Here is a 20,843-nt window from a genome sequence, read left to right as displayed (position 1 = left end):
CCTCTTGGTGGTATTGGTCGAGGTTAGAGCCTGTGGCCAGGAAGGAACCAGGAAGGACAGCCTTCTCGGCGAGGCGTACCAAAAGGGCTCAGGTTCGTGCTCGAAGTAGAATTCGTTTAGAAATGATGTTGCCTTCAGAGGAACCGATTCCCAAATTTTTGTACGTGTGTGCGTGCGGTAGACATTTGCAGCACAGATAATACACATGAAGTTCACATCTTTCCAGTACTGGAATTCGAACCCAGTCTTCACTCACTGCGAAATGGGAATTTTATAACTGTGGTGCCCCGACGGCACTGCCAATTTCCCGGCACTGATGATCGAGTGTATGTGGATGGAAGTTATATGTGCTATTTAAAACAGCAGCGAGAAGGCCAGTTGACAGGATCCTTGTTTAAGGATCTCGGCTGACTTACAAACGGCGCCCTTCAATTTATAAGATGTAAAATGGCGAATGCAGCGTTATAACAGGACGCTGCTGTCGTGATGTTGAAAGACCTGGTAAGAGGCTGCCCGTGGGGCCACGCCATGGCAACGAGAGTGATATCGTCTTCCTGTCTAGATAACAGGAGCATCCGCATCAATTCATCATCACTGTTTTCCCGTTAATATATTGTCGAGCTTCACTGAGACACCCTAAAACCCCATATATGCCCCAGAATACATAGTGTGCACGCTCTCCTCTTTGCTAGAACGTTGGATCGCCCTTGTCGGGAGCGCCTCGGCTGTCGTGTCTTCCTCGCTGCCATAACGACGCCCTGGATTACTTTCCGGCCTGCAGGCCCCCTTGGTGGTTTCCATTTGCTTGTTTTACACGGCCTGCCGCCAGTCGTATCCGCATGTTCTCCAGTTTCTCTGCCTGCTCACTTCCTCACTTACTCCGTGGCGTACTTGCCTGCTTTCTCCGTGGCTTACTTGGTCGTACTGTCGGCAGCTTGGCTGGCTCTTCATCGCACTTCAAGCACCCCGCGACATTTCCGGTGAAAGGTCAATTGCGATACCAGATGCCCAAAAAATTGTATGGCCCCTAAGCACTCCTCAATATGTAGTGAATGCGAAAGCAGCAGTGTTGAATTGCCGTACGGATATGGCGGATTGTCTCTCTTGGCCGCGTTCCACCGCTCCCGCTCTTCTTCGGTGACGGATTGCCGTGGGTGAGCATACTCCACAGCTGCTGTCGCGGTAGACGGTTCTTGTTAGCCCTACAGTGTCCCAGCTACCTACACATGGTGCATATGTAGCTAGCGCTACATATGCACCATAACCGTTAACGCGCTCTTCTAGATCTGTAATCATATGCTCAAATTACTCCTGTAAGGCTTCTGCACATGTCTCTAACACGCGTTCCTAAGTCCACGGCCACAACGCAATCACTAGACCACCCTTTATCAGCTAGAGCCGCCGTTTCCCGTTCACTGCTGTACGCACTATCTTCCACATTTACGCTAAGCCCGTTTGGCCGATAGCAGGGCTGACGTCTCCAGGGGCGGAATTCTCAGTTTGTCCGTTGGAAGAAATGTCCACTTCGCGTCCGTTTCAATCGTGGTGTAACTGCACTTGCGAGACCTCTGACCAATGACTTGCACAGGAACCGACGCCAAGCCTTGCGTGTGCTGCAGCACACCTGATCGTCTACTTTCAGCCAATCAGGGTGTCACGATCTAGTCCCGCGTTCGTGAACCTGGGAGGGTAGGGGTACCCTCCAGCCGAGAGACGACATGCAGCGTGCTGGTGGTGACGGTGACTGACCCCCGAGCAGCCGTCCTCGGAGGTGTTTATTGCCCGGCCACACACAAGGTTGCCCACCGTGCCTGGTGGGGCCACTGAACTTAGCGGCCAACGAATATCAGGGATGGGGGGCGCCACACACTTGTCACACCCCTCACCCCCAAGTTTGTTTGTCCTACACAAACACAAAACAACACCTGTCCCCCCGGCGAGTACCGGTCCGGAGGTCTCCGCAGCCTCTCACTCCGCCGGAGCACAGGTGTCGAGGCCGTTGTGGCAGCATTAGGTGCTGCCTGTGTCACACTCGCACCAGCTGTCAGCCTTCCCGGTGTCGAAGGACTTGCGCGTGGTGCCGCAGTGGCGCGAGTAGCACCAGCCCCTGGTGCTGTGCTGGCAGCGGTCGGTGAAGCTGGCTCCCCTTGAAGGAGTCCAGGCTGAGGCAGTGCAGCGGGCCCGTGGCCAGGCAGCCCGGCTGCGCCAGCAGGGGCGCAAGCACCTACTCGGGCGCGTACGGGTCCCCGCACAGCATGCACAGCATCAGCCGCATGTCCAGCCGGGGCCCCGCGACCGCGGGCAGCGCCTGGTAGATGTGAAGCCGGCCCGCCCGCCGCTCGATGCTCTCCACCAGCGCGCACAGCGCCTGCTCCAGCCGCACGGGGTCCAGGCCGCCGCCGTCGTCCACGAAGGGGCACTGCAGGCTCTTGGCCAGGTTGATAACCTCCTCGCACAGGAAGTCCCCCTGGCCCGCAAACACCATGACCAGGGGCAGGCCGTGGAAGGGCAGCCGGTCCTCCTGCTCCAGGTTGGCCAGCAGGGTCTTCTCGAGGCTCTCGCGAATGTACTCCAGTCCCGGCTGGCTGGCGTACACGCACAGGCAGCCGTGGGGCAGGGGCTCCGTGCGGAACGAGTTGTGCAGCAGGCCCACGTCGCCGTCGATGATCCTGAAGTTCAGCGCGTACTGGGCCTTGTCGTCGAGCCGGAAGCCCTGCGGGTGCACCTGCCGCATGGCCTGCGCCACCAGCTGGGCGCTGGCCCTGGCACCCAGCACCACCAGGTGCAGCAGGCGGCCGTTGGTGCCCAGCACCCCGCCGCCGTTGGTGCCGGCCTCTTGCCGGTGCAGCAGCTGCTCGATGACGCCGTCCATGCAGTCGGGCTGGACGGGGCAGTGCTCCCTCTGGCACCTCAACGCTTGCCGCCGTGCCTGTGCATGTCCCCACCTCGGGCTGGAACAGGGCCTCGAACTTGGTCAGGAGGCTCGGGACGTCTTCCACCGCACACACTGCTTCCTTGTACTCAGGCAGCCGCAAGCCCAAAGCCTGGATCCAGTTCCGGCCCAGCAGCGTCGGTGACGACCCCTTGGTCAAGTACAGGGGCAGGGTGGCCTCCCTGTCGCCAAGGCGGACGCTGACCTGGGCTTGACCCTCGACTTGGGCGAGCTGTCCGGAGTAGCTGCGCAGCATGACGCCCGGCGCCTCGACGGACACGCCAGGAAAGGTGCGCTTGAAGGCTTTCCCGGCCATGACCGACACACTGGCCCCTGTGTCCAGCTCCATGGAGATGGGGCGCCCGCAGACTTCGACGGTCAGCATGTATGGTGGCACCGACGGCTGCACTGTGCCCGCGTGCCACATGTCGAAAATCTGCGGTTGCTCGGCCACGACGTGAAGCATAGCCGCGGCACCCGAAGCTGCTGCCGCACGCCGCCGCCTACCCTTGCGCCGACTTCCTTGGCCGTGGGCTGGCGCGGAACATGTGCTCGACGCCGGCTGCTGCTTCCGTCCGTCCGCCGTCGTCCCCCCTCGGCACGCCCGAGCAATGTGCCCAGTTCTTCCGCACGCGAAGCACTCCGCTTGCGCGAACTGGCACTGGGAGGGGGGGTGGTCACCACCGCAGCGAACGCACCTGCCATGCCGTGCCGCCATCTTGTTCACCGCCGCCTCCGCCGACGGTGAGCCGGCCGCACGTGCTAGCTCGCCCGCGTCTTTGGCCGCAGCCTCCATCGCCAGCGCTGCCTTCACGGCGTCGTCCAGCGAGGGGTCGGGAAGCTCCAGGAGTCGCGTCTGCATGGCGGGGTTGTTGATGCCGCAGACGAAACGGTCCCGGAGCAGCGAGTCGAGCTGCTCCCCGAAGGCGCAGCCGCTCGCCAACCATCGCAGCGCTGCGACGAACTGCCCGAGCGTCTCTCCGTATCGGCGGCTCCGGTTATTGAAGCGAAAACGCTCCATTAGCGTCGACGGAGCCGGGCTGTAGTGCGAGCGTAGCGTCGCGAGCAGCTCACCCAGCGACTTGTCGTGCGGCGTGGCCGGCTTGAGCAGGTCGAGCAGGAGAGCGAAGACGCGGGTCCCGCAGCTGGCCAGGAAGATGTCGCGCTGTTTTGCCTCGGGTGTGTCGTTCGCCCGGAAAAACACGCCGACTTGTTCCTCGTAAACCGGCCAGGCGGACCCTTCACCCTCGAACGGCTCGAGCCTCCCGTACAGCGGCATGGCGTAATGGCGGCTGGCTCGAGGGGGCGGTGTCTCGGCGTTCTCGGTGGCGGCGTTCACGGTGGCTTCGGCCGCTCCGCGGGCTTTTCCCTCGTCGCCAGTGTCAATGGCGACGAGTGGCGACGGATCCCATCCTCGTCGCCAGTGTCACGATCTAGTCCCGCGTTCGTGAACCTGGGAGGGTAGGGGTACCCTCCAGCCGAGAGACGACATGCAGCGTGCTGGTGGTGACGGTGACTGACCCCCGAGCAGCCGTCCTCGGAGGTGTTTATTGCCCGGCCACACACAAGGTTGCCCACCGTGCCTGGTGGGGCCACTGAACTTAGCGGCCAACGAATATCAGGGATGGGGGGCGCCACACACTTGTCACACAGGGCTCGCTCGAAATGGACACATTGAAAAGGACACGAACGGGACGAAACAGATTTCGCCCCAGTCAGCATTAAAAAGGCCCCCCTCTTTCCCATCTCTTTCTCTGCTTTTGAATGTACATAAGGTATTGTTCTGATACGGCCCGCTCAACCTTTTTTTTCTTGAGGGGGGGGGGGGCAGCTGCGCTGCTAGGAAGGCCTTGGATCTTGTGCGTAGGTAGTTTCGTATTACGCAACAACACCTTCACGATGGTTGTGGGCTGACTTCCGTTCCATCGATAGCTCAGCAATAAAGAAAAAAAAGTCGATAGCTCAGTTGGTAGAGCGGTGGACTGTAGGGGTTACCAATGCCGACATCCATAGGTCGCTGGTTCGAATCCTGCTCAACAGGGTTTTTTCGTTAAATATTTTATTGCTTCACTTCTATAGAAGGTTCATTTTTACTATTCTGATAGCGTTTACTCAACTTCTTAGGGCGAAAGCATTACACAAACGCTGAATCGATGGTAGCATCCAAGTCACACTTTAGCGAAATGATAATTTACCTAAAAGGCTTTAATCAAAATTATTTTACACATTATTTGATATTTTATTTCTTGGCAAAAACCAAGGGGAGGCTGAGACTAAAGGCGAACGTGGCCTGACAGAGGCCTCAGCCACCCGATTTACAGCGTACATAACAACACGTCTGTTTACAAATTTAAGCATGATAGCACAATCGTAATAGAGACAGAACACAGCAAAGTCATTACTACACTTCTTATGTATTATACAAAGCATAGGTCTCAAATTCACAAAGGGATCACAATGTACACATAAACGCAGTAATTCGTACGCATGAACTTTAACGCATGATTAATATCCTGTTCTCCTTCGGCGTTTATCACTGTTTCGGATCACCAAATTTGTGATTCACCGTTTTTCTTTGTATTCTAAGCTTTATGACTTGCAAACAGTTGTTGTATACAGGATGTTACATGGATAATTGGAACACTTTAAAAAATTTTCCTGAGCGAACCGCTGCTCAGTTCGCGCTCAAACTTCACACGACGGTCGCATTTTGTGGTTTATTTTGTTTGACACCGAGAACAACGACGGTACTTACCTGTTTATTCTGAAGATAAATAAAAACGATTTTTCCTTATGGGGAAATGGCGGCTGATTCGAACGGAAAGCCAATGCGGGCTGATCTAGGAACGACGGCACCATCTGGGGTATGCAGAGCGAAACGCGCGATGGCGATTCACGGTAGGAAGGAGCCAAATGAGGTGGCAGACGATCAGAAAATCTCTTTCGTCCCTAGTTTACGATGATCACAAATAGTTGCATAACAGCTGATACCAACCATAAAAAAATATTCTCACGGTTCATATTGGCAATAAACGTTGGATTTGATTCCTCACCTGCGGTCACATTTTCTGATCGTCTGCTACATCATTTGGCTCCTTCCTACCGTGAATCGCCATCACGCGTTTCGCTATGCATACACCAGGTGGCGCCGTCGTGCCAAGATCAGCCTGCACTGGCTTGTACATCGAAATCGGCCGCAATTTTTCCATAGGCGAAAATCGTTTTTATTTATTTTTTGAATAAACAAGTAAGTACCGTCGCTGTTCCCGGTGTCAAACAAAATAGACGCCAAAATGCGACCCTCGGTGAAGTTTGAGCGCGGGCTGAGCAGCAGTTCGCCCAGGAATAAATTTTAAAGGATTCCATCTATCGATGTAACATATCATTCTGTATATTTCAATCAAATACCATGGAAGAAAAAGCAAACGATCTCTATGTTTCAAGGTCGCATTGCGAGGTGCAGAAAATGGTTCATACACCAGGAAAAGGAAACAGTAGTGCCGGAAGAGGGGTTCTGAGAAAAGGCGGCCGAGCGCAGGCGGACAGTTCAGAGAAAGGGCAACCGCGGCGCAGCTGGAGCGTGGAGGGAAAGGACAACAGCATCGCTGGGTAGGAGGAGGGAAATGTCAGCCGTGGCTCCCGTAGAACGTTCTGGACGCCGCATGGGCACAGAGTTTCATCCCACATTGCTATAGTGACGACGCACCAGGCACTAGTTGTGGGCGAGGAAGACCAAGAAAGTACGCCATGGCGGAGGAGACCAGAGCAGTGAATGCCGGTTATGCTGGTTAGGAGGCGGTTATTGATGAAGCTGCGGCAGCCGATTGACGATAGCAACATGGAAGTTCCACAGCAGATCAAAAGAAGGTTTAACTACTAACTAGGCTTTCGCCTTCAGATTCTTAGAAAGTTCTAAGCATAATCTGTAATTTTTTTTCAAAGCTGGTAGGCACACCTTGGCTCCTGTTTCTAGGTCGTTTCGTATTACGAAGTGGCACCTTCAAGACGGCCGTGGAAGGAGTGATGGTTGCATCTTCTTAAGGCGTGCGTGTGTCCACCTGAGCTTAAAAATATGTGTCAGTGTACGTGCTCCCATTGTAGGATGGTTCGATTTCAAAGCTTTTAGTGCTAGTCTTCCATGCAATAACGAAAAAAAAAGTAGTGTTCCGTCGTTATCTCGCATACATGCACACGATAGGAGGAAATGATCAAACAAACCATGCGCTGATCCGTTAAGCTCCCGACATTTTGCATGGACCTAGAGGTTTACATGCCTTCGCCTCTCCTCGTTTATCTTGTATTTCCGAAGTGTGTAGCTGCCTCGAGCGAGCGTTCTTCGCATTTCCGTGTCAGAGCCTAGTGTTCCGAGTTCGTTAATCGTCCATTCTACTTTCCGCAGAAACTTCCGCCATGCGGGCTGTGGGTGGAAGGGGCACTCTACTGCATCTATGCCCTAGTTTTCCAGAGGGAGTTGGGGCCTGTGGCAAGGACACAGTCACGAACGACGGGATGTTCCGTCACTCCGTATAGAAACTTGAGTCCCAACCAGGTGACACACCACGAGGTTCGAAAGCAGGATTGTATTTCACACCAAAAATACATTGCCGCGTTGCAGTCGAGGAAAACGTGTTCGGCAGTCTCCCGCTTTCCACAAGGGAGGCAGTCTGCGCCCCAGAGAAGGAAGAACTTCCGTCCTGCTGTAGGGGCATGACTGGCAACACTACCGCGTGGAAGCGGAAAAAAGTCTTTAGTGCCGACTGGAATGGGCGATTGCCTAACTCGCGTGAGCAATATGCCTTCACCATGAGGGACAAAAGGTTGACGGTAAAGAGGTGGTGGTAGTGTCGGAAGGTGAAATTGATCGGAAGGTGAAAATGAGTGACAGCTGTGTGTGCGAACCCTGGGCCCTCCCCTGCACAGATAGGAATACAGGAGGAGCGCCTACAAGAGAAAGATGCCGAGCTTCTATAACAGCGAACTTTGCCAAAAGGAAGTCTCGTTTGAGCCTTGGAGCTTTCAGCCTTGGAGTTTGAGGCTTGGAGCTTGAAGCCTCGGCGCCTACTATGAATTTTGCAGACAGAAAGGAGGCCCGGCCGACGTAGCTTAAGCGGCTTAGGTAGATTTGTAGCATAAGAGATTGGTGTTTTAGGCGCCCAAGTGACTCGTTCGCAATTGGAGCTAGAGTGTGAAGTTTGAAGATTTTTCTTTTATGACGCATGCACTATGCAATGTAATATAAATAGTTCTACAAAGTCTTCACTTCTACTCACCGCATATACGACGTCTCGAGCTCGCCACTCGGCCACACCTTCAAAACATTTGCCATCGTGCTGCTGAGCCCCCTGGCCGACGATTGGGTTCTTGATCGGGACCAGACACACGCAACGAACCTACTTAAAAGTTTATTGAAGCCTTACTTAATTCCTCGTTGCGAAAGTATGGAAGTAGGACTAAAGAGTACCTGTTTCTGCTGACTTCAACCAACTTTGAAGCAATAGTTCTTGAACAAATTCCAAGGAAAAATAAACAAGGTTAGGGAATAGATACCAACATATAATGCCGGCATTCTCGGCTGCGTGTATTTGCTATGTATTTTTTTGTGCACTTCGCGCGTCTGAAATTCCTTACAGCGTGTTTCGCCTATTTGCTCCCTCCGGTTTCTGCTGACTGCCAGGCTCTACCACTTGCCTTACGTAACGTTGACAGGCCCTACATTTGTTCTGTTTAACTCGCGAAACAGACGTTATTATTATTATTATTATTATTATTATTATTATTATTATTATCATCATCATCATCATCCTTGCTCCAGTGCTTGTATGCGTGCTGCTCAATAGCTGGATTATCTCAACAACGTTTTCGGCGATGTACGGGTCGATGTCAGCCACCGACACCCTTTTTGGTTGTTGTAGTGGTTGTTGTGCCGCGACAATTATTTATGTTATGCCACGACAATTAAACCCATTCCGATTTTCCTCGCATATTGTATCACGTAAGTGCAACACTCGCTGCGAAAGAATACAAACAAAATCGTGTACAGTACGGGTGAAGCTATAAGTTTGCGGGGCCATTCAACGCCAAAACCGAGGAGTCGGGGTGAAGTGCGGCTGTGCATTCCACCTCAGAGTGCTACACCCCACATGTTGCCTCTGTACACTGGGAGTGAAGCTGCGCCTCCGCTCGCACCTGTCGTGCGTGCCAAGAGGCGGCGCCAACTTTGCGCTCTCCGACACCCGCTCGCGTGCAACGCTGCCTCGTCTCGTGCGTGCGCGCGCGCGCGCTGTCAGGGGGCGCGCGCGGCACCTCGGGCTCTAAATTAGAGGACTCCTGCCGGGATCGCAGCGCTCGAGCTGTCAGCCCGCGGCTGCAGCGAACGCCACAGGCTCTTCCCGCGACCGCTCTTCATGCAAACTTAACGCCCGCGCAGAGCGGATGCCTCCAAATCCCTGCCACAAACAAACGAGAGAGCGCCGGTTGCGGCGGCGTTAACCATTCCACGGATGCGGGGTACGGACGGCGTTGCCCTGACAACGCTCTTCTTTGCCGCCCGGACCTAATTGGGACAGGCACGACGAAGACGCCGGCCCCCAAGGTGCTTCGCAGGAGGGCGACAACCCAGCCCGCTGCTGCCTGGCGCCACGGATAATCTATTTATGCAAGTGGCCGCAGCCTCTGATCAAGTCCCTGCGCTTGCGGCTCGCCAGGCTTTGCGCACCATTGGAGGCGCGCCATGTTGCAGCGCTCTCACCGACTCCCCGTCCACGGCAAGAGCAGAATCTACGCTGTCTTTTTCACGAGGAGGCGTGGCCGAGTGGCACGTCTTGTAACGAGCTCAGAAAAGCCCGCCACAGGTCGCCTTGGGCCCTGACGTGCATGTTCCTTTTTGCTGGCTGTTGCCACCCGACGTTACCGCAGGAACGGCGGTCGCACACGCCGAACACTCGGTCTGAACCAGGTGCGCGGCGCATGCAGTCGGTCGGATGCCGCGCACGGCTGCACTGTATGCGCGCCGAAAGGGCACTTCTCGCAGGGTCCCAACCGGAGGGCGAACAATTGAAGCCAGACGTCTGCTTCCAAGGAGCGTATAGCACGGGATACAGCGGTATGGCTAAAGGGCTAAGCAACCGATATGCACAGCGTCAATTACTCAATCTCACGCAGACAGCTCCAAACGACGGTGCGTGGCTGCGCTTTGCCCGAAACTTTGTAAGCCATCAGGAGAGAAGATAAGAGGTCGATTAGGACGGCTGACGAGGAAACCCCATCAACACCGACGGATCATTCGTGCCAAGACATCAAAGAATGCAGGGGTACTTTGGGCTTCCCGATGATACTCTTAGGCCTAGGGGACAAGACGAGAGCGAGATAAACCCGAAACGAAGCACTGTGCACGTGGAACGAACAACCGGCATCCCGCGTATTTTTGAATCTAACTATACCCCTTTTCAATTTAATTTTTATGTGCGAACTTTTCTAGCGGCATTTCCTTGTTTCTCGTTTTTAACGCTTCTTGTTTGTCTTCTCGCTTCTGTACCCGTAATGTCCAACATTCCCTACTCATCACTGTGGTCATGCCCCATCTGGTGTAGCAAGCCTTGTCCCCAACAGGGTTGACCTCCGCAGTTCACATTAAAGAGCTCTCTCTCTCTCTCTCTCTCTCTCTCTCTCTCTCTCTCTCTCTCTCTCTCTCTCTCTCTCTCTCTCTCTCTCTCTCTCTCTCTCTCTCTCTCTCTCTCTCTCTCTCTCTCTCTCTCTCTCTCTCTCTCTCTCTCTCTCTCTCTCTCTCTCTCTCTTTATTTCTTTCTTTCTGATTAATCCATCTATCCATCCGTTCATTTATTCAACCGTCCGTCCGTCGGTCCATTTGTGCATCCATCCATCCATCCATCCATCCATCCATCCATCCATCCATCCATCCATCCATCCATCCATCCATCCATCCATCCATTCATCCATCCATCCATCCATCCATCCATCCATCCATCCATCCATCCATCCATCCATCCATCCATGCATGCATGCATACGTACGTACGTACATACATACATACATACATACATACATACATACATACATACATACATACATACATACATACATACATACATACATACATACATACATACATACATACATACATACATACATACGTCGATCCGTCCAGCCGTCTATCCATCCCTCCATCCCTCCGTTCATCCGCCCGTCCGTCCCTCCATCCGTCCACCAATCCATCCATCCATCCAATTTATTCATTTATTTATTATTTACAAGAATACAAACAGATGCCTTGCATTGCTGCTGACAACTGCACCGCTCCTCTCGCTCGGTATTGATGTGACATCCCAACCCTGCCGCGCGAACAAAAAAGAACAATAGGTAACAAATGCAAAGGGACTTCGATCAGTGCTCACTGCAGGGTACACGCGCACTCAGCAGATCCTCGGTCGAAAGCTCCCCGTTGCCTGGCTGTGGCGGAATGCTCAGAGGCACTACGCCACATTCATGGTTCCTCGTTCGTCAACAGACTAATGGCTCCTCTTTGGTCAAGCGACTCTCACGCTCTGGCAGAGCTTTCTTGCTTTTCTTTTTATTTTTTTCGCAAGTTGATGCTGAAGTTCAACTTCTCTGGCATTTTGTTCTCTCCCAAGCCCGAACATCGTCACAGTTCTCTTGATTGTTCGTTATTTTTCCGCTAGCGATTTATTGCCCCACAAACAAGCTGGTAGTCAGCATGACTCCGCGGCTGGACGTCTCATGATCACGGGAAAGAAAGAAGAAAGAAAGAAAAAATATAGAAGAAAAAAAAGAAAAAGAAAAAGAAAAGAAACGCAGGAAAACTGGGGCTCGTGCCTGTCAGATCGTCACTGCAAGCCGTTGAAAGCCCCGCGGACATGTTAGTACGAGCGCAAGCGTTGTGTTCGCGTTTTTCCCGCTTAGGCCAACGAGCCACTAGTTTTCATTCAAGCGGCAATATTTGCCGAGCGATACGCGCAGCGGACCGTGTCGTTTTAGCTCGCGTCCACGTTTTCTCGGTCATTCTCAGTTCGTGCACCATTTGGTACACGCATATTGTGACGAGAAACATCCCCCTCGCTCCCAGAAGCTCAGCCACTGTATACTGTTCCGGGAAGCACGAGTACATGTTGTAGTTTGTGCCACGCGGGGACTTAACTTATACTAGAAAGCACAGCGGGGGAAGGGGGGGGGGGGGGGGGGGGTCCCCGCGTTGTTGCAACCACTTTTTGTGCACAAAGGGGCCTCGGGCTCGTCTTTTGCTGCCGGTCCCATAGCATCAGGGTCGTGCTCTCTCGATTCAGCGGCCGGTCCCTTCTTCATCGGCGAAGAGCCTCCCGTCGGCCGACGTGTACGTCTTCCGTTTCGGTGCTCGGAGAAGACAGACGCAATTTCGAAAATTGGCTTCTTGGTTTTTTTCTTGTCTCAGCTCTTTACGTATTTCGTAAAGCGCGAGACCCAAGCCCCATCTTCTTTTTACTTATTATTACTACTATTTTATTTCGCAAGAAAGCGGCGTCTCAAGCTATGGAAGCATAAAGCACAATTGGGCATGGTCATCGTAGTTTTGTGCCCCTGCATGGGTCACAGCACTGAGGTCATAATGCATGCTGCAGTTTCCGTCCGAGAAGATAAATTCAGACGGTATGGATTAAACAATTGTTAGACAATTACGCAGGGGAACCGAAACGGTGGTGATCTCTTATTAAGTTCCAACGTAATACACACCTCACAAGGAAAATCCGTGCAACCAAGGGTCAGTACTTCAACAAGGTGGAAATTTGGGCTGGTTGGTACATTTTTTGATGAGCGAAAAAACAGCGCGAAGAACGGGACAAGGAAGGACAAACGCAGCGCTTCGTCCGTTTGTCCTTCCTTGTCCCGTTCTTCGCGCTGTTTTTTCGCTCAAGGGTCAGTATTAGAGAACGGCGCTGGTAGCTTGAGTTCTTCCAACGCTCCAGTAACAACGGAATAAACATATTCGAGCCCGAAGTTCGCACGCACGCTTATAAAAAAAGGAAGTTACATTTTACAGGCTGGCACAAAGTGTCAGAGCTCAATAATGCACCCTAACCAAGACCAACTACTACCGCCAGCTTGGAGTGCTTGCCCTTGACCTTACCACTGCATGTGACAGCATCAGTCGGGGTATACAACTTGAAGCGACCATATTACTTTCATATCCTTCCTGGTAGGCTCTCTCTCTCTCTCTCTCTCTCTCTCTCTCTCTCTCTCTCTCTCTCTCTCTCTCTCTCTCTCTCTCTCTCTCTCTCTCTCTCTCTCTCTCTCTCTCTCTCTCTCTATCTATCTATCTATCTATCTATCTATCTATCTATCTATCTATCTATCTATCTATCTATCTATCTATCTATCTATCTATCTATCTATCTATCTATCTATCTATCTATCTATCTATCTATCTATCTATCTATCTATCTATCTATCTCTTTCTCTCTGTCAGCACCATTATCTATATATAACCTATTAATGAGCTACAAAGCATAACGTGTCGCCTTGCCAGCACGATGTTTAATGATGCTGCTCTTTGCCCACGAAGAAGCCGGATATCGCAAAGAAAGCGTAATCATTCAAAGGGAAAAACTGGCAGCCTTCCCATCCTTCCCAGCCGCGCGGACATGCGCAACCCTCGGTGCAAGGAATGACATGCTTTGGAGTGAGGAACAGAGGCGTTTCATATACGCTGGCTGGGATCCCGCTTAACGCGAGGGACCTGCGGCGTTTCATCTCACTTCTTACTGACATGACGAGTGACCCGCATGTTACGCGCAGATGAAAACGCACGTCCAGAGCGTGGATCCTTGTTTGTTGTTTGTGGTTTGAGGGAAAAAGAAGTGAAGTTCACTGGGTATATTTTGAGCTCGGCAGAGAGCTCATCTGCATACAACCCAGTGTGCAGAAGGGGAAGTATAAGGGAAAGGAAAGGATAGAGCAGAGAGTTAAAGAGATAGAGAAAGCAGAAGGAAGAATAAAAGATCAGGCCAAGTCAGTCAGGCACACCAGTCATTAAGGCAGCCCGGGCTACAGCCGCTTTGTGAGGCTGGTCGTGTCCAGGTAGCGGATCAGATGGGCGAAGGCATCCCGATGGGTTTCCGGAGGCCCCTTCTTGAATATGAGTCTAGCTTGGGTTCCAGTTTTACAAAATAACGCTGCCGTGTGCATAAGCCCTAGTTCATTACAGCGAAATTCCGTGAATATCAACTCTAAGAAAACCGAGAATAGCACACACACACACAAAAAAAAAAAAACCGCTTCAAATGAAGTCTCTACGGTACCCTTTATAACCCATGCGCTCCTCCGGCACGCGACGAAATCGTATCGTTTCGTTCGATCGCCAACTTTGTCGCCAACGGCAGCTAATTAGGCTCCATAATTATGGCAGCACAGCAAAAGGTTGTGACGCCCCACGAACTATATCACCCCATGATGTCATTAATACTAACTCTGTGATCGGCCGAATGTACCGGTAAAAAAAAAAAAGCCAAATAAAAAGGATTGCGGCCTTAAAAAACGCGTTACTTGTGCTTAAAATTTAAAATAGCATCATTTTCTAGTGATAAGGCGCTAGTGAAATGGTTACACCCCGAGAAGTCTCGCGAAATCAACCAAAATTTGAGAACGGTGCACTTGCTCTTGTAAGAGCTCTTCAGTTTCACCCGTGGGGCTTGACGATCGCAAAACTCCGGCAGCACACCCTATAAGGCGCTTTGGCCGCCGTGCGGCTGGGCTGCAGCTGTGAGCATTCTTCGCGCATACCTCCACCGACCGCATTCGAACAAAATACCAGGTCGTTAAGCGAGGGACAAACGGCCTTCTCGCCTTTGCTTTTCGCGGTTCAAAACACTCCGCTTCCAAAAAACAGTCTCTCTCCCCTGTGCGATGTTTTCATTACGTGATGATTTCTAGACTGTAGCCCAGTCCCCTACCCGCGCTAGCTATCCTTTGCATGACAAGATATAGGGCGCGTGCAATCCGTACGCATTAACACATAAAAATTCCGCTCCAGGAAACATTTAGGTCGGGTGCCACACGTCTAGTGAACGCGGTGCCTCACTTTCCTAATCTTACCTCGCTCGACGCGCTGTCAAGCGAAATAAAGAAGGACGCCGCCTATCACTTTTTATGGCACGTCACTTTCCGCGACTTAATTTTCGCCCCGCCGCAAATTGCTGGTACGCGACACAGTAATTGCGCGGCGCTTCTCAATCGCAAAGCGCGGAGTGACTGCGACAAGGCAAATAGATGTGATTTTCCGAAGCGTGAAAAGCCTCGGCGGCAGGGAGAACGTGAGCGTCGGCACGAATGGGTTTTGCAGCGCCAGCCACTTTAGACGCTCTTTACCAAACATCAGCGCAAACTTCAAGCGGCCGTAAAATAAGGACGAGCTACTCGCAAAGGGTAATTCGCGCGTTCAACAAAGTGCCGACCTGCGATGCCGCTAGCGCCGCGTGAGCCACGGCTACGTGCTTGTAACGCGACTGAAGAAACGGCTCCAAAGCCGGTGTGTAGTGCCACGCATCGCGGCGATAAAATTATAAATTCCATTAAGAATTCCCGCTCGCGGACAGCGTATACCGATGGCGCTACTCCGGCGTTCGCACGCAAGCCTGAATGAAGTTGCGGCGAGGACGCGACGCCGCCCCCGCTCGCTGGGGCCGGCGCTCCCCACCCGGCGGCCCGCCGTAACGAGCTGTCTTCGCGCCCAGACGCCGTTATATTTCAGCGCCAACGACCGCGGCGCGCTCCGTTCTCCGGCCGCCGAGGTCGCTCGGCTTCCTCGCCGCTGGCGGAACCGGCGCACATTCTGCTGTACCTCGTCGTCAAACTTACCGCCTACTTTGCGCGCGACTGTTTGAGTGAGTGAGTGAGTGAGTGAGTGAGTGAGTGAGTGAGAGAGAGAGAGAGAGAGAGAGAGAGAGAGAGAGAGAGAGAGAGAGAGAGAGAGAGAGAGAGAGAGAGAGAGAGAGAGAGAGAGAGAGAGAGAGAGAGAGAGAGAGAGAGAGAGAGAGAGAGAGAGAGAGAGATGAAATTATTGTGACTGGGACACAATCTTTAGCCGTACTTACAGCAAATGCCACGACGTTGTGGAGTGTACAATATATGCACTCCTTCAGCACGTAGAGCCACTCCGTACACGGGGCGGGCTCCTGTGCCGAGCCGAGCCAGAGCCCGCGTGCGAAGGCAGTCCGCGAGTCTCTCGGAGACGCGGCAGACAAAGCGAGCGCGTCCATTAGAGCGCGCAGTCCACCACCGGGCTCGGTCTGGCCGGCCGGCAGCGATGAATCAGCGCCGCTGCCGCCTGATGGATGACGAAGCAATCGCAACAGGGAAGCCACCCGGGCCGGGAAATTTCCCGAGCCGCTTCCTTATTACGGCGCGCCCCAAAGGAGAAGAGACCCCGTCACGCCCCCCGGCGCGCCAGCGACGCCGCCGCACTTCACGCACCGCGCTGTCGGGAGGCGTCTTCGGCCGGGGAAAGGGCACGAGACCGCGGGTTTTGCGCTGGATACATCGGTGCTTGAAGCATGCTGGTCGGCTGACCTGACGAGTTCGAGTCTGTCGTCGCTGACCGCTTGAGCAACAAGCGCCAGATGCAAGACCCTTGATCGCGTCGTTTGGTAGCACTCATACCGGTCAGTTATTCTGGTTTTAGTTGTGTATCTATTAAAAGTGTTTCGCACCATTGTACCTGTCTAAGCGACAGCCTAGTAAGCAAAAGCACAGTAGCACTCATACTGGTCAGTTATTCTGGTTTTAGTTGTGTATCTGTGAAAATGTTTCACACCACTGTACCTGTATAAGTGACAGCCTAGTAAGCAGAAGCACTAACTCAAATTTTCTTGCAATGCGTAGGAGCGAAGTTCGTGCCCGCAATGTGATTTAACGCTGCTCAGTCATTTGTAACTTAGTTACTTTCACGAGAAGCGGCACAACCATTCAGTATAACGAGAGCGGACAATGCGATTTGCGCAATGCACATCCAAGGCAAGCGTCTACACTATTCCCTCTTTCTGAGATAAGGAGCGAATAGGAGCGCTTCCTTTCACGAGAGTGGTCCATGTACCGATCGATGCAGGAGCCGAGTGTGCGTGAATGCATGCGTGCGCTCAGCGCGCTCGCTGCTTCTCGTTTTCCCCAAGGCGTGTGCAAGAAGTGGGCGGCCACACACGGGGGCCACACGCGAAGCATCGACTGGAGCGGGCACCACTACAGCTTCGGCACTGGATCACTGTGGACGAGAGTAGCTAGGCGCGATGTGGACGCCAAGCGGGCCTTAAATTGGGTACGAGGGTACGTTCGCGTACGTTGCTGCTACAATCACTGCGCAACCAGTGAGTCACAACGGAAAAAGAGTATTTAAAGGGGCGTACATATCAACGTCTTGTTTCCAGACGAGCTTTTTAAAATATTATTCCTTAATAATTAACATCCAGGACGTAGTTTTTACACAAACCAGAAGTTTACCCATCAACAATAAGAGGGAAAAAAACGCTTCCTTCTATACTGCACTGTATTTTTTTCTTGGAAGGGAAGGGGGGGGGGGGGATACCGAATCAGCAGACTACTAGGCCTTGAGAATTCCTTCTTGGGAAGGGCGAGGGGATACATTTTTGTCAGGTGTCCAACGTCTCCATAGGGGCAAACATGGGCACTTTAAAACCGGAGTTAAGAAAGATAAATCAGACGCCATTTCGACCAAGCATCACTGACGATTCGCTTCTGAGTTATTGCTTCTTCGTATGGTGGCAGTGGCGCGCACTCAAGAGCATAGAATGGTGCCTTAACGAATTTGTGTGCCACGTACCATGACTCAAACAGTTGCTTTGTCATTCATATAGACTACATCGGGCCCATAAATCCGATCTGATGGCGGTACTATACCTGACGTAATTAACGCACACCTCCAAGGACAGCCTAATCAGCATACAACATATAACACAACTGAAAGTGAGAAAAATAAAACTTGATTCCACTCGGTCATTACACACACACACACACACACACACACACACACACACACACACGCACGCACGCACGCACGCACGCACGCACGCACGCACGCACGCACACACACACACACACACACACACACACACACACACACACACATATATATTGAGAGGCTCTGGGAGTCGCCAGGCGGGAGACTTTATTCGAGCGGTCACAGCGCCAGGAAGGCCCAGCAAGAAAGGCGATGTCGATGACACTGTCGCCGCCGAGATGAAGATGATGCGATGATGATAGGGTGCACACCCAGAAGAGGGCGATTGTCCACATGCTAACACATAGCCTGTGCCGCTTCTCACAATATATATATATATATATATATATATATATATATATATATATATATATATATATATATATATATATATATATATATATATATATATTATATATATATATATATATATATATATCCTGTCTCCTTACAATATATATATATTGTAAGGAGACAGGACGCTTCTCTCAGGGAGGCAGCAGAGCGAACGGTTCCGTCCTTTACTTTCCAGATTGAGATTCCACAACCAAGGGACTTGTGATGATGATTATGTACAAATGATGATTGTAATGGTCATGGACAGGCGAGAGGTTGACCACACCTGTGGATAGTGGAATATATATATATATATATATATATATATATATATATATATATATATATATATATATATATATAGAGAGAGAGAGAGAGAGAGAGAGAGATGAGGGGCTCGTTGAATTAAGACAGAAATAGAGGTTGGCAGTCAAGAAAATCTCGGAAAGCAAAGGGGAGAATGTGATAGGTCATTGCAACAGATAAAGAATTTGGAAAGACAGAAAGAAAGTGGAGAAAAAATGCCCGCCAGGTGGGATCCGAACCCACGACCTCCAGAATACGCGTCTGGTGCGATGAACACTACGCTACCGGCGGGGCTATTTTCCTCTCCACTTTCTGGGGTATTTATATTGAGGTATTTTTGTTTCCTGCGCTTGGGGGTGGTAGCCAGCGCCACTCGGACTACTCCACCCCCAAGCGGTTTGGAAACCACGATTGTCCAGTCTTCCGCACTGTCGGAACTTGCAGCCCACGCCACGTACGTTGCCCCGTCGTGGTGCAACCTTGAGAGCTGTCTTATTAATACGACCCCTTCTCTCTCTCTCTCTCTCTCTCTCTCTCTCTCTCTCTCTCTCTCTCTCTCTCTCTCTCTCTCTCTCTGTTGTTGTTGTTGTACCATAGGCATAGCCCGACTGCATGCATACTCTCCGTTTCCGAAACATCTTCCGCTCCTTCTCACAAAGCAATATAAGAAATGTGTTCCAAATGTTTGTGACAGCAAAATCATGTAACTGTACTCTGATGAAGGCAAGTCCTGTTGCCGCTACGTGAGTAAACCTTCTTTGTTATTGTTCTTGCTGTATATACGACTCTTACAGTATTTCTGCACGCTTTGTGAGTTTTATCGTTCTCTAGATTTATATATATATATATATATATATATATATATATATATATATATATATATATATATATATATATATATATATATATATATATATATATATATATATATACTGTAGTGGGGTTTATTCGGAGAGCGAAGGAACCGAGAGGATGAAGCACGGAAGCCGAAGAAGCGGGCGAAGCCTGAACTGAACTCGATCGCGCTCGGCATACTGCGCGCATGATGCGTGGGATTGTCCGTAGGGATTGTCCTGCTTCAGCTCGGATTCCGCATTGAGCTTGAATCCCGTGACCTTGACCTCTCTTCTTCGTTACAATATATATATCCCGCGTATCACACTATCTACACTTGCAAACGGGAACACGGGCTTCTTCAGGGAAAAGACAACCGAATAGCGTTCCCAGTAAGGGGCAGTTCATTTGAGCAGCGAAACTGCCGTAATTATAATGAATGATCCTTTACCAAAGTGGCAATGAATAGAGCTATATGGTACCGTCTTGAATCTTAATCGGAAGACGACCAACCGCGTCTTAAAAAGCCTGTCGTTTTCAGGCAGCATTTTTACATGCAGGAAGAGCCCGGTTGTGATGCTGTTGGACGAAGCCCAAACATAGGTATATAGGGTTCGCATGCTTGAGACGCGCTGCGCACTGCACGTTCCCTATCCCTGGTCCGGCTGCAACAAAGTAACACCACAGCGGAAAGCGGAGTCTTTTATATGTCCCCTTCGCTGCTGCCTTGAAGCATTGCAGTGCCTTGACGTCTGGGGTGATAACTTCACCAGAAGTGCAAGTGACGTCATGAGCACAGGTGACCTGCCCCGACATTAATAATGACGTCATTTTCAGCAATGGCGTCACATGACCTTGCAGCAGCCTTGGGGTGGCATCTTTATCTGCGCAGGCGGTCATACCACGGACAGGGCAGCGTCTATTACGGCCGCGCAGAGAGGGACATGTAGGGACATTGCGGGAACGGATTTGAAGTTACTGTACAGTTGGCTGTACCGCAATGCGCGCTTTCAAGTTGGCTTTGCCGTGCAGCCTTTTCGCCATGGGCGGCTGTCACGAAGCGGTGTACAAACGGTTTCGGTAACCACTACGGTGCCAAAAGACCTGTCCCCACTCACGAGAGCCCAAAGCACACAAAGATAACATGCGCTGAATTGTAGTGCGAATTAGCGCCTAATATCTTTTAAATTAACGGGTGCAGATTTGCCCGCACACAGTCCCGTAGCCTCATATCAAGTGAGCAAATTCCCCAAGAAACATCGAGACGCAACCACTCGCGTATACCACGGCTACGAAGAAAGGTTGCCAGCTGTGCGTTCGTCATAGAGTCAGGTTCTCAAGTCTACGTGCCCTCGTCCGTCCATTGTAAAGAAACGTGTTTGCCGTAGCCCCCGGGGAAACCACTAATATGGCCGGTGAGCA

The 20,843-nt window shown here is 51.6% G+C and overlaps 1 protein-coding gene and 1 non-coding gene across 2 annotated transcripts in view; both read right to left on the bottom strand.

Annotated features, from left to right (window-relative positions):
• Window positions 1-20,843, bottom strand: part of LOC144155857 (kelch-like protein 20) — a 203,971-nt gene that overhangs the window by 120,483 nt on the left and 62,645 nt on the right. The gene's annotated exons all lie outside the window — the stretch shown is intronic.
• Trnat-cgu (transfer RNA threonine (anticodon CGU)) lies at window positions 18,806-18,878 on the bottom strand. Its single transcript has one exon. It is a non-coding gene; the product is annotated as a tRNA-Thr (tRNA).

The sequence above is a fragment of the Haemaphysalis longicornis genome, unplaced genomic scaffold, assembly GCF_048455015.1.
Source record: "Haemaphysalis longicornis isolate Haplotype H1 unplaced genomic scaffold, Haemaphysalis longicornis Haplotype H1 scaffold_1, whole genome shotgun sequence".
Lineage (NCBI taxonomy): Eukaryota > Metazoa > Arthropoda > Arachnida > Ixodida > Ixodidae > Haemaphysalis > Haemaphysalis longicornis.
This window is presented reverse-complemented; position numbering and strand designations above follow the sequence as displayed.